The sequence below is a fragment of the Vespa crabro genome, chromosome 6 (genome assembly GCF_910589235.1).
Source record: "Vespa crabro chromosome 6, iyVesCrab1.2, whole genome shotgun sequence".
NCBI lineage: Eukaryota > Metazoa > Arthropoda > Insecta > Hymenoptera > Vespidae > Vespa > Vespa crabro.
Window position 1 is genome coordinate 7,814,339 of NC_060960.1, and position 8,721 is coordinate 7,823,059.

The 8,721-nt window shown below is 33.1% G+C and overlaps 1 long non-coding RNA gene across 1 annotated transcript; it reads left to right on the top strand.

Moving 5' to 3' along the window:
* The first annotated feature begins 5,213 nt into the window (after positions 1–5,213).
* LOC124424768 lies at positions 5,214–6,762 on the top strand. The gene is made up of 2 exons (XR_006942375.1): positions 5,214–5,624; positions 5,978–6,762. It is a non-coding gene; the product is annotated as an uncharacterized LOC124424768 (long non-coding RNA).
* The last annotated feature ends 1,959 nt before the right edge of the window (positions 6,763–8,721 follow it).

Sequence of the window (8,721 nt, forward strand, 5' to 3'; positions counted from 1 at the left end):
GTTAACTTCTTACCACCTACCGCAAATAGAATCTTACGGGTGACTCGTGGTCGCATTGTCAGCGTATAAGAAACCAAGAAGAACATCTCTCTCTCTCTCTCTCTCTCTCTCTCTCTCTCTCTCTCTCTCTCTCTCTCTCACTGTCCCTTTCTCTTTTAACGCATCTTACGACAGTACGCATTCACCCTCCCGATAAAGACTCCGACCTTGCCCCTGCTAATGAACCTGTGATCTTCCACTTCCTAACTCACAACCGTTATCCTTCTTAACCTTGACTCCTAAAGATAATTCCACGAGAGATCTAGTTTCCTATTCTCCCACCCCCCACCCCCACCCAATCTTGTAGGTAGTACACCTTATAGACTTTTTTATTTTACATAATTTTTTTTTTCTCTTCCTTTTCATTCTCCTTTTATTTTCTCCTTTTCTTTCTCCTTTTGTTCTTTTTTAAATAATTTTAATATATATTTTTAAGAATTAGTTAATACCAATCTACCTTTTGACCACTTTCGTTTACTCAACAAAGATTAGTTTGAACATGCACGCACGATCGTTATAATGATTAGTTGACTCTTGTCACGGCAGAATTCGAATATTACTCGAAGTTGGACACGCCTTCATCGATTTATTATTATCGCCATTATTAATCTCTCTCTCTCTCTCTCTCTCTCTCTCTCTCTCTCTCTCTCTCTCTCTCTTTTATTTTCATTCTATTCGTTTCTTTCCCTCACATTGGAAATTTAATTTCTCATAGTTATCTACTACGGACGGGATATTTTGAATACCTAATTTGTTGAACACCTAGATAAATAACATATCTAACGTCTCAATAAATTATTATATTACAATATCTGTATGTTATTGAATTAAATAGAAATTGATTATACGTTATAAAATGTTGTATTATCGTAACAACGGTTTTGAAAATCATCATACAACGGAGAAAGAACAAAAGTGATACTAAACGGTCATTATTTAAGATTTCTCCTGATAATTCGGCGAGTAAAAGAGCGTGGCATATTTTATTGTGAGTCCGACGACAAGCAAAGCTCCCTGTAAAATGACTAATGATGTAAGCCAAGTGTAAAGTGAAGCGTCTATTGATTCGTAGACGCGTAAATGACACATCTATCGGACTACCGAGGCCCACCAGTCATGCTGAGGTTTTAACTCTTAAGGACGAGCAAAGGGAGAACTACCGAAGCAAAGATCTAGACGACTTACCAGCACCAAAGGTTATAGAACCAGTGATGATAAACGGTCTATAGCAAACGGGATGCTGCGGTTTACAATTGCCCGGACGATATCCTTCGAATTAACCACATTAATAATACTAATACTCCGTTAATTTCTAATGTCCATGAAATTGGATTGGTCCTTTCGAAATCCACGATCCTACAAGAGAAATAGCTACTATTCAAAAATGACATTGACTTACACGTTATACTAACGGGTGATATATCATATAATAGCTACGTAAAAATCTAACTTACTATATCGGAATTTATGTTATGCGTTAAACGTAAACAAGTGCTAAATTGATGATTGAGTAAATAATTAAATAACTTTAACATAATCAAAATATAAATGGCAATTAGATATATAAGTATATTATCGCATTGCAATCCCATGACATTAGAAATAATTTTCTTAGTTCATCTCCAATTTGTTACTCCTAACGTTCAAATAGATACACTATATTTTCTTCTCCCTTTCTTATAATATGATTATTAAATAATTAATCACCTTAGAACTTGTTAATAATAAATATGACTGATTGATTTTAGCTCGATCTTTATTAGTATACCTGCAAATAAATGATCTCTCTTGGGTCTTCAAGAGATTCAAATAGTTCCCATTTCGTTCGAAAAACATTAATCATTATACGCAATACAATACGGATGATTAATATGTGATTTACGTCGTTGAAGTTTGCGTAGATGGAAACACAAATATCATTTTTCGAAGACATTATATTCATCTACTTATGAGATCCACTGCTCTCGATAGAAGAAAATATAAAGTGATAATAATTAAAATACAGTTCATTGAAAAACAAAATCGATGAATATCACAGAACGATAGAAAACGTGTTTACTTGTAATGGTCGAGGAATCCAATTAACGTCCCCCATACGATTTGACCTTACGAAAATTGGGTCGACGATCCACTTGGAAGATTAATGATTACAATGATTAGTCTGTAGATCCTGGAGACGGACACCTTCTATAATTAACCAATTCATGATCCCTGTCAATCAATCGCCTAACTAAAGATTATTCATAGAAATGTTAAGTAGTTAAAATAATTTTTTCTTTATTCACGTAGAATTATATGATAGATCTCAATTTCGATGATTTCTCATTTAATCAAATTCAATATAAAAACAAAGAACAGTCAGAAAAAATATTTACTGATAATAGTATTCAATTATTTGAAATTTTGTTTTTTTTTTTTTTTTTTTTTTTTTTTTTTTTTTTTAATTTCTTTCTTCGGTATGCAAAAAAAAATTCTAAAAATGTATATTTATTAAAAATTTTTGTAAAATGTATAAAAGAATAAAAAAAAAAGTTCTTAAGAAAATAAGTTCCTTATTGCATACTCCCTGCCTTAATAAGTATGTATATCGCTTATCAGTCCGGAGATGCACAAGGTTTGTTTACGTATGTTAACATGGCGCCGTCATGTCCCCCCCGTTCCCAGCAAGTACGGTTGATTTATAGGCGGAGCATCTGACAGTAGATGCCACTCCCAGCAACGAAATACAACAGCTGTTTCATATCCCAGCAACTTATAAAACGTCCTACGAACGTATGAAGTGACATCTCGTGAGTATTTTATGCAATTGATTGGAATCAGTCGTTAAAATATCCAACGTTGATAAGTACGGAAGCTACCTTTTCTACTTATGTTAAGGCTTCGTTGTTTAGGAATAAATTAACGTTTAGGAGTTCGAAAGTTACAAATTTACTATGAGTACGGAAATAGCGTTTCCTTACGTTTGCTATGGATTAGAAAATCTAAACATCGATTTATGTACAATAATGAAAAAACAGTCAGCTACCTCATGAAAACAAAACGCATACCATTCAAGCATATGTACGAAAATCAGAGATAGAATTATGAGCTATTTTGCTTTCATCGCAAAGGCCGCTACTATACGAAACTTTTCTTTATAGATAAATGTCGAAATTTATCTAGCGTCGAAATTTATCAGCGTTTATGCCGACAACCAATTCAGATGTAATACTTGATCAATTTTTTTAGACAATGTCTCGTTTTAAAGATGAATGTTTAAACGAGGACATGTCTTTTTCGAATTTTCGAATACAATTTGTTTTCAAAGATAATAAAGCTTTTTCAAAAATTATGACGATAACGTCTTGTAAATAAATGCTAGATTTAACATTTTATCTACTGTGAACCTGTAATATGCTAATCATCATTACTTATCAATCGACTATTTATCAACGGCACTTATTTACCGGCAGTCTATTTATTATTTAGATTATGATTACAATTAGTAAATTTTTATTAATTGTTATACTTCGGCTATTAATAAATGTTGATAATATTTTATTGTTCTCAATTATAATTGATAACCGATTTGTTTGACATAAATTAAACTACCAGATAGATAATAAAATAAACACGACAACGACGTTTTATCTTTATTTAAATTTATGATTCTCCTGTCTCAAATACCAAGTATAATTAATTGCTCTATACATTGACGAATGATTAGAAATCGACTCATGAATGAATTTAATATAATGACTGACTATTTACACTATTGCACTCTTTACATTTCCTCGAAAAGGTCTAGGAATATATTATGTGCTTTACTATTATCAACTGCGTAGTCGATAAAACAGGATTAAAACTATCATTACCGATCACTAAAACAATCTTATTACCGACTGTTCAAGAAATAAGATAAATACTATATCATTACCGACCGAGTATTTCAATCAATAGTTAAAATATTGAGTTTTATAGTCACTTCCTTTTTTACCAACGTTAATCCATTCCTACTTTATCTATAGAAAAATCTATATGTGTATTCTCTATTTTTTCGATTATCGGTAAAATCCTTATCTTCTATACTTTCCGATAACAATATAAAATTAATAAAATCTTCTCATCGTATATATCGTACCTTTGAATTTTATTTATACCGATCGTTGATATACAATGGTAAATTCTTAAAAAAATTTCTATATCAAAAGTTTTGACAGATGATAATAAAATATTTTCTATTATTTTAATCGAACAACAATCGGTAAATGCAATCTTCATGTCAATTGATTTATTATTAAATAAAATAATCTATTATTATTTAAATAATTTATTATTTAATAAAAAAAAAATATATCAATCTTAATATAAATATATCCTTTATTATCTAAATACAAATATTCAATCATGTTATATTTTACGATATTACGAAAACTATTATGAAACAAATGTTGAAAATATTATTCAAATCGTTATATAAATAAAAATATTTATCTATAATGTATAAAATGAGAAATAAACATCATTTGATATTCGAATAGTATATAACGAAAAAAAAAAAATAATAATATATACGTCAATCTACGTAAATGTGTCGAAGCGTCAGGAGTATTTCTATTAAAAGGGATTTCTTAATAGAAACTTTAAGCAGAAGTGGCAGCATCTGCGAGGACGGGGCATTGGTGGGTTCGACCTTAGCGGGGTACACAGGGTAACACCGATCCCGTGTTGACGCCTGAAATGCTGTCCGATCGATCTTCGTCAGACTTGATTTCGTAGCAGTACAATCAGCCAGCAAATAGAATTGTACGTTGCTCTACCAAAGAGCCTTTCTCCGAAAAACTTCGCAACTGGCGTTTATTGTCATCGGCTACTACTCCTAAATTTTATCAAACGTTTCTTTTTTTCTCTGTCATCGTTATAGATTAACAACTGTACAATTTTAATAGAATCAACATTTTCACGAGAAATTATGAGAAAATAAATATGAAATAATTTCATTTCGAATTGACGATTTCAGACGATATAAATAATTTCATGATTCGATGGCTAATAATTGATATGAAAATTTCAAAAATTAATAAGATAAAAAAGACGGAAGAGAGAGAAAGAGAGAGAGAGAAAGAGAGAGAGAGAAAGAGAGAGAGGGAGAAAGAGAGAGAGAGAGAGAGAAAGAGAGAGAGAACTGAACTAGTACGGAAATCAAGCATGATTTCTTGTACAATAAATGCAAGACGCAAGTTTTATCGCGAGGCATGATCAGCTGACACGCATAAGCGGCATGATTGATCCTCATTGTCGGCTGGCCGACACTACTATATTTACCAACAAGGCGTCTCTCTTAATTAAAACGTTACAGTCCTTACCGACAAACCGGAACTCTGCTAACGTGTCAGGACCGGCTGACGTTCCGCGTGTTCGTTAATCGCTGCTTAGAATTAGTGGACACCTCGCGCGTTTCCTTCCTCGCAATAACTAATTTACATCGATCATTTACATTCTACAAACCGATATCATTAAATGAAAGACGATAGACGATCGTAGGGCCATCCATCAATACGAAGATATCATATAAATCAAAATAAGAAGAAGCGTCATTTCGTTTGGTAAATCAATCCGTTGGAAATGATCTTCGAGGTTTAAAAAAGAAAAAAAGAAAAAAAGAAAAAAAAAGAAACTCGATCGCCTCTAAAACTCCCTAAATTTCCTATATAATTTCTATAATAGAAAATATAATATATCGATTAAAATTTACATGAATTTCGTCGTCAAATAAAATTATCAATCCATTGATATAAAGACAAATTATCCCATTTGACAATTGATCGCGATCACGATTAATTTGACACCCATATAATAGATTCAAAGTTAAAAGAAATATCGTTTGGAAAAGATTCCTCGATCGCATATCTGATCCATAGCTATCATCGGTGCTAACATTCTCTTGCGTGTTCCATAGGATTGGCAAGAAGGATAGAAAATAGAACGATAATCCCCAATGGATCTACTCGAGGCTTTCACATTGCCGGTAAAAGAAGTAATGGCAGAATGGTGGCGTTAGCAGCGTCGTCGGTGGTAGCGGCAGCAACAACAACAACAACAACAGTAACGGCAACGGCAACGGCAACGGCAACGGCAATGGCAACGGCAACGTTAGCAGCAGGAACGGCAGCTTTAGCGAACGAAAACGATCCATCACGAACGTGACAGCCTCCCTCCTCGCTAGAAACAACTAACTATGACATTCTTCTCGCTGCCACTGCTTCCTCTTGCCTTTTCCACTAGACACGTACTTCTCTATCCGACCTTTCGTTGCTCCATGTATTTCTTCCCTCTTCTTTTTCTTTCTCTCTCCCTCTCTCTCTCTCTCTCTCTCTCTCTCTCTCTCTCTTTCTTTCTTTCTTTCTTTCTTTCTCCCCTCTTTCTCTTTTACCGTATTCACCTTCTTCCGATAAGCAATCGTGTGCTGATTAATATCAACCCAACGACGCCAACTCGCTTCCGGTACCAATCCCAAAAATATAATATATACATACATACATATGTAGCTACTAACTTACGCTTTCTCTCTTTCACTTTCACTATCAGTCCGATCTAATATATAAATATCGTCAAAACCATTGAAATTCGCCTTATTGTTTAGGTGTTCTTTTTATCGATTTGACATACACGTAACTAAAGTACTAAGCGTTCCCATTAGTAATACTTTTTCATCCATTAATAAATCCAAGAAGTAAGTGCAAATATTTTTTTTCTTTCTTCCCGAACATATCTCACCCCAATCCATTCCTCCTTTCCAATACTTCGAGAATGTTAATAAAAATTGGCCAATCATTTTAGTTCAAGGAAGCAAATAAATAAATAATATATCCTAACGTTATCATATTTTATCAGGTTTTATTATTCATTGAATAATAAACGAACTATTATCTTTATACTGTTAATGCATTAAATAATTCTTTCATGATAAACTCGTGAAAAAAAAAAAAGAAAAGAAAAAAAAGAAAAAAAAAAGAAAGAAAAAAAAAACAACAGAACAAGATAAAACGAGGAAAAGAAGCAAACTCGAATTCGAGCGTATTCGACGATAAACTTTGGAACGATGTGACGTTGAAGTCGGAAAAGAAGTTTTATGATTGGGATAGGGAGAGGGTGAGTTAAAATAAAGTAAAATAAAAAAAAAAAAAGAAAAAAAGAAAAGAAAAAAGAGGAAGAAGAAAAGAAAACAAAAAGGAAGAAACTAAAAAAAAAAAGAGAAAAAAAAGGGGGGAAAGGAAAAAGGAAAAAGGAAAAAGAAATGAAATGAAATTTTGGAAAATTCGTACGAGTGGGTTGAAGTATACTACGATGGAATGGGACGACGAGGTGGTGAGTGAGAGAAGAAAGGAGGAGGAGGAGGAGGAGGAGGAGGAGAAGGAGGACGTTGGTTGGTGGTAGTAATAGTAGTGGTAGTTGATGGTGGTGTACGTGCAAATTGGGTGGCTCGATCGTGGAAAGACGTAAGGTACCTCGTCGGCACAGAGTCAGAGTGTGTACTTACTCAGCACGATATCCTGCGCTACGCCGATGGGAGCGTGCTAATGGCTACTGACATGCAGTTTTGATGGATCGCCCAGCACTCTTCCTCCTTTCCCACTCCGTAACGGCGAAATATGCGGTTCTCTCGCGATAGTACCAACCTATCTACGAATGAAACGAGAAGAGGAGAAGGGGTAGGTGGAAGGTGGGGATGGGGGAGAGAAAAGGGAGACGGAAAAGAAGATCGGGAAGGAACGGAACGGAACAGAACGAAACGATACGAAAAGGAAAAGGGAACGAGAAGAAATGAGCGAGCTCTCCTGCAAAAATGAAAGATTCACTTATATATATGTGAGCCCTTAAAACGAAAATATACCTCAAAATATTATATAGAAATGCAAGAGGAGAAAAGATACGTTGATCCGATTAAAGATAAGAAAGTGATGAACGAAGAAAGATCACTTTTTCACTGCGACAAATGAGTTGAAATATATTCTGGAATATTTCCCTTTACTTTTCTCTCTCTCTCTCTCTCTCTCTTTCTTTTTTTCTTTTTCTATCATGCATTAGTACTTCATTTATGAAACGGTACTGATACCATGACCTTAGAGAAAGATCATGATCGAAAGCTAGATTATTTATTTATTTATTCTTTTTTTTTTTCTTTTTTTTTTCTACTCAAGAACTTATGATTATCGTCATAAGATATTAAATCGAATTAATTAATATAAATTAAAAATAATAAACGACACATTAAGATTAAGTATTACTAATGATTTATTAACAATTACGTAATTAATTAATTTATCCTAAATCGACGTGCTGGAAATGTGAATATATATATATATATATATGTAAAAAATTAATTAAGATCGAGATGGATTTCATTGATATTAGAATTAATTTTGAAAATATTCGAGAAGAAAATCAACATGTAAAAATGAAATTTGGTATCGTGCAAACGGTAAAATTAATTCCAATAAAAAAAATAATAATAATAATAATAATAATAACATTTCTACAAAATGCTAATGCGTTTCAGTGTCCTATATAAATTTTGATCTCGCAACGGTAGCAAAGAAAAATAGAAAAGAAATGTTAGTATAAGAAAGAAAGAAAAAAGTTAAATGTGCGTGAACAAACGTTGAACGATTCTAAGATGGTGCAGAAACATCGACAGACGGT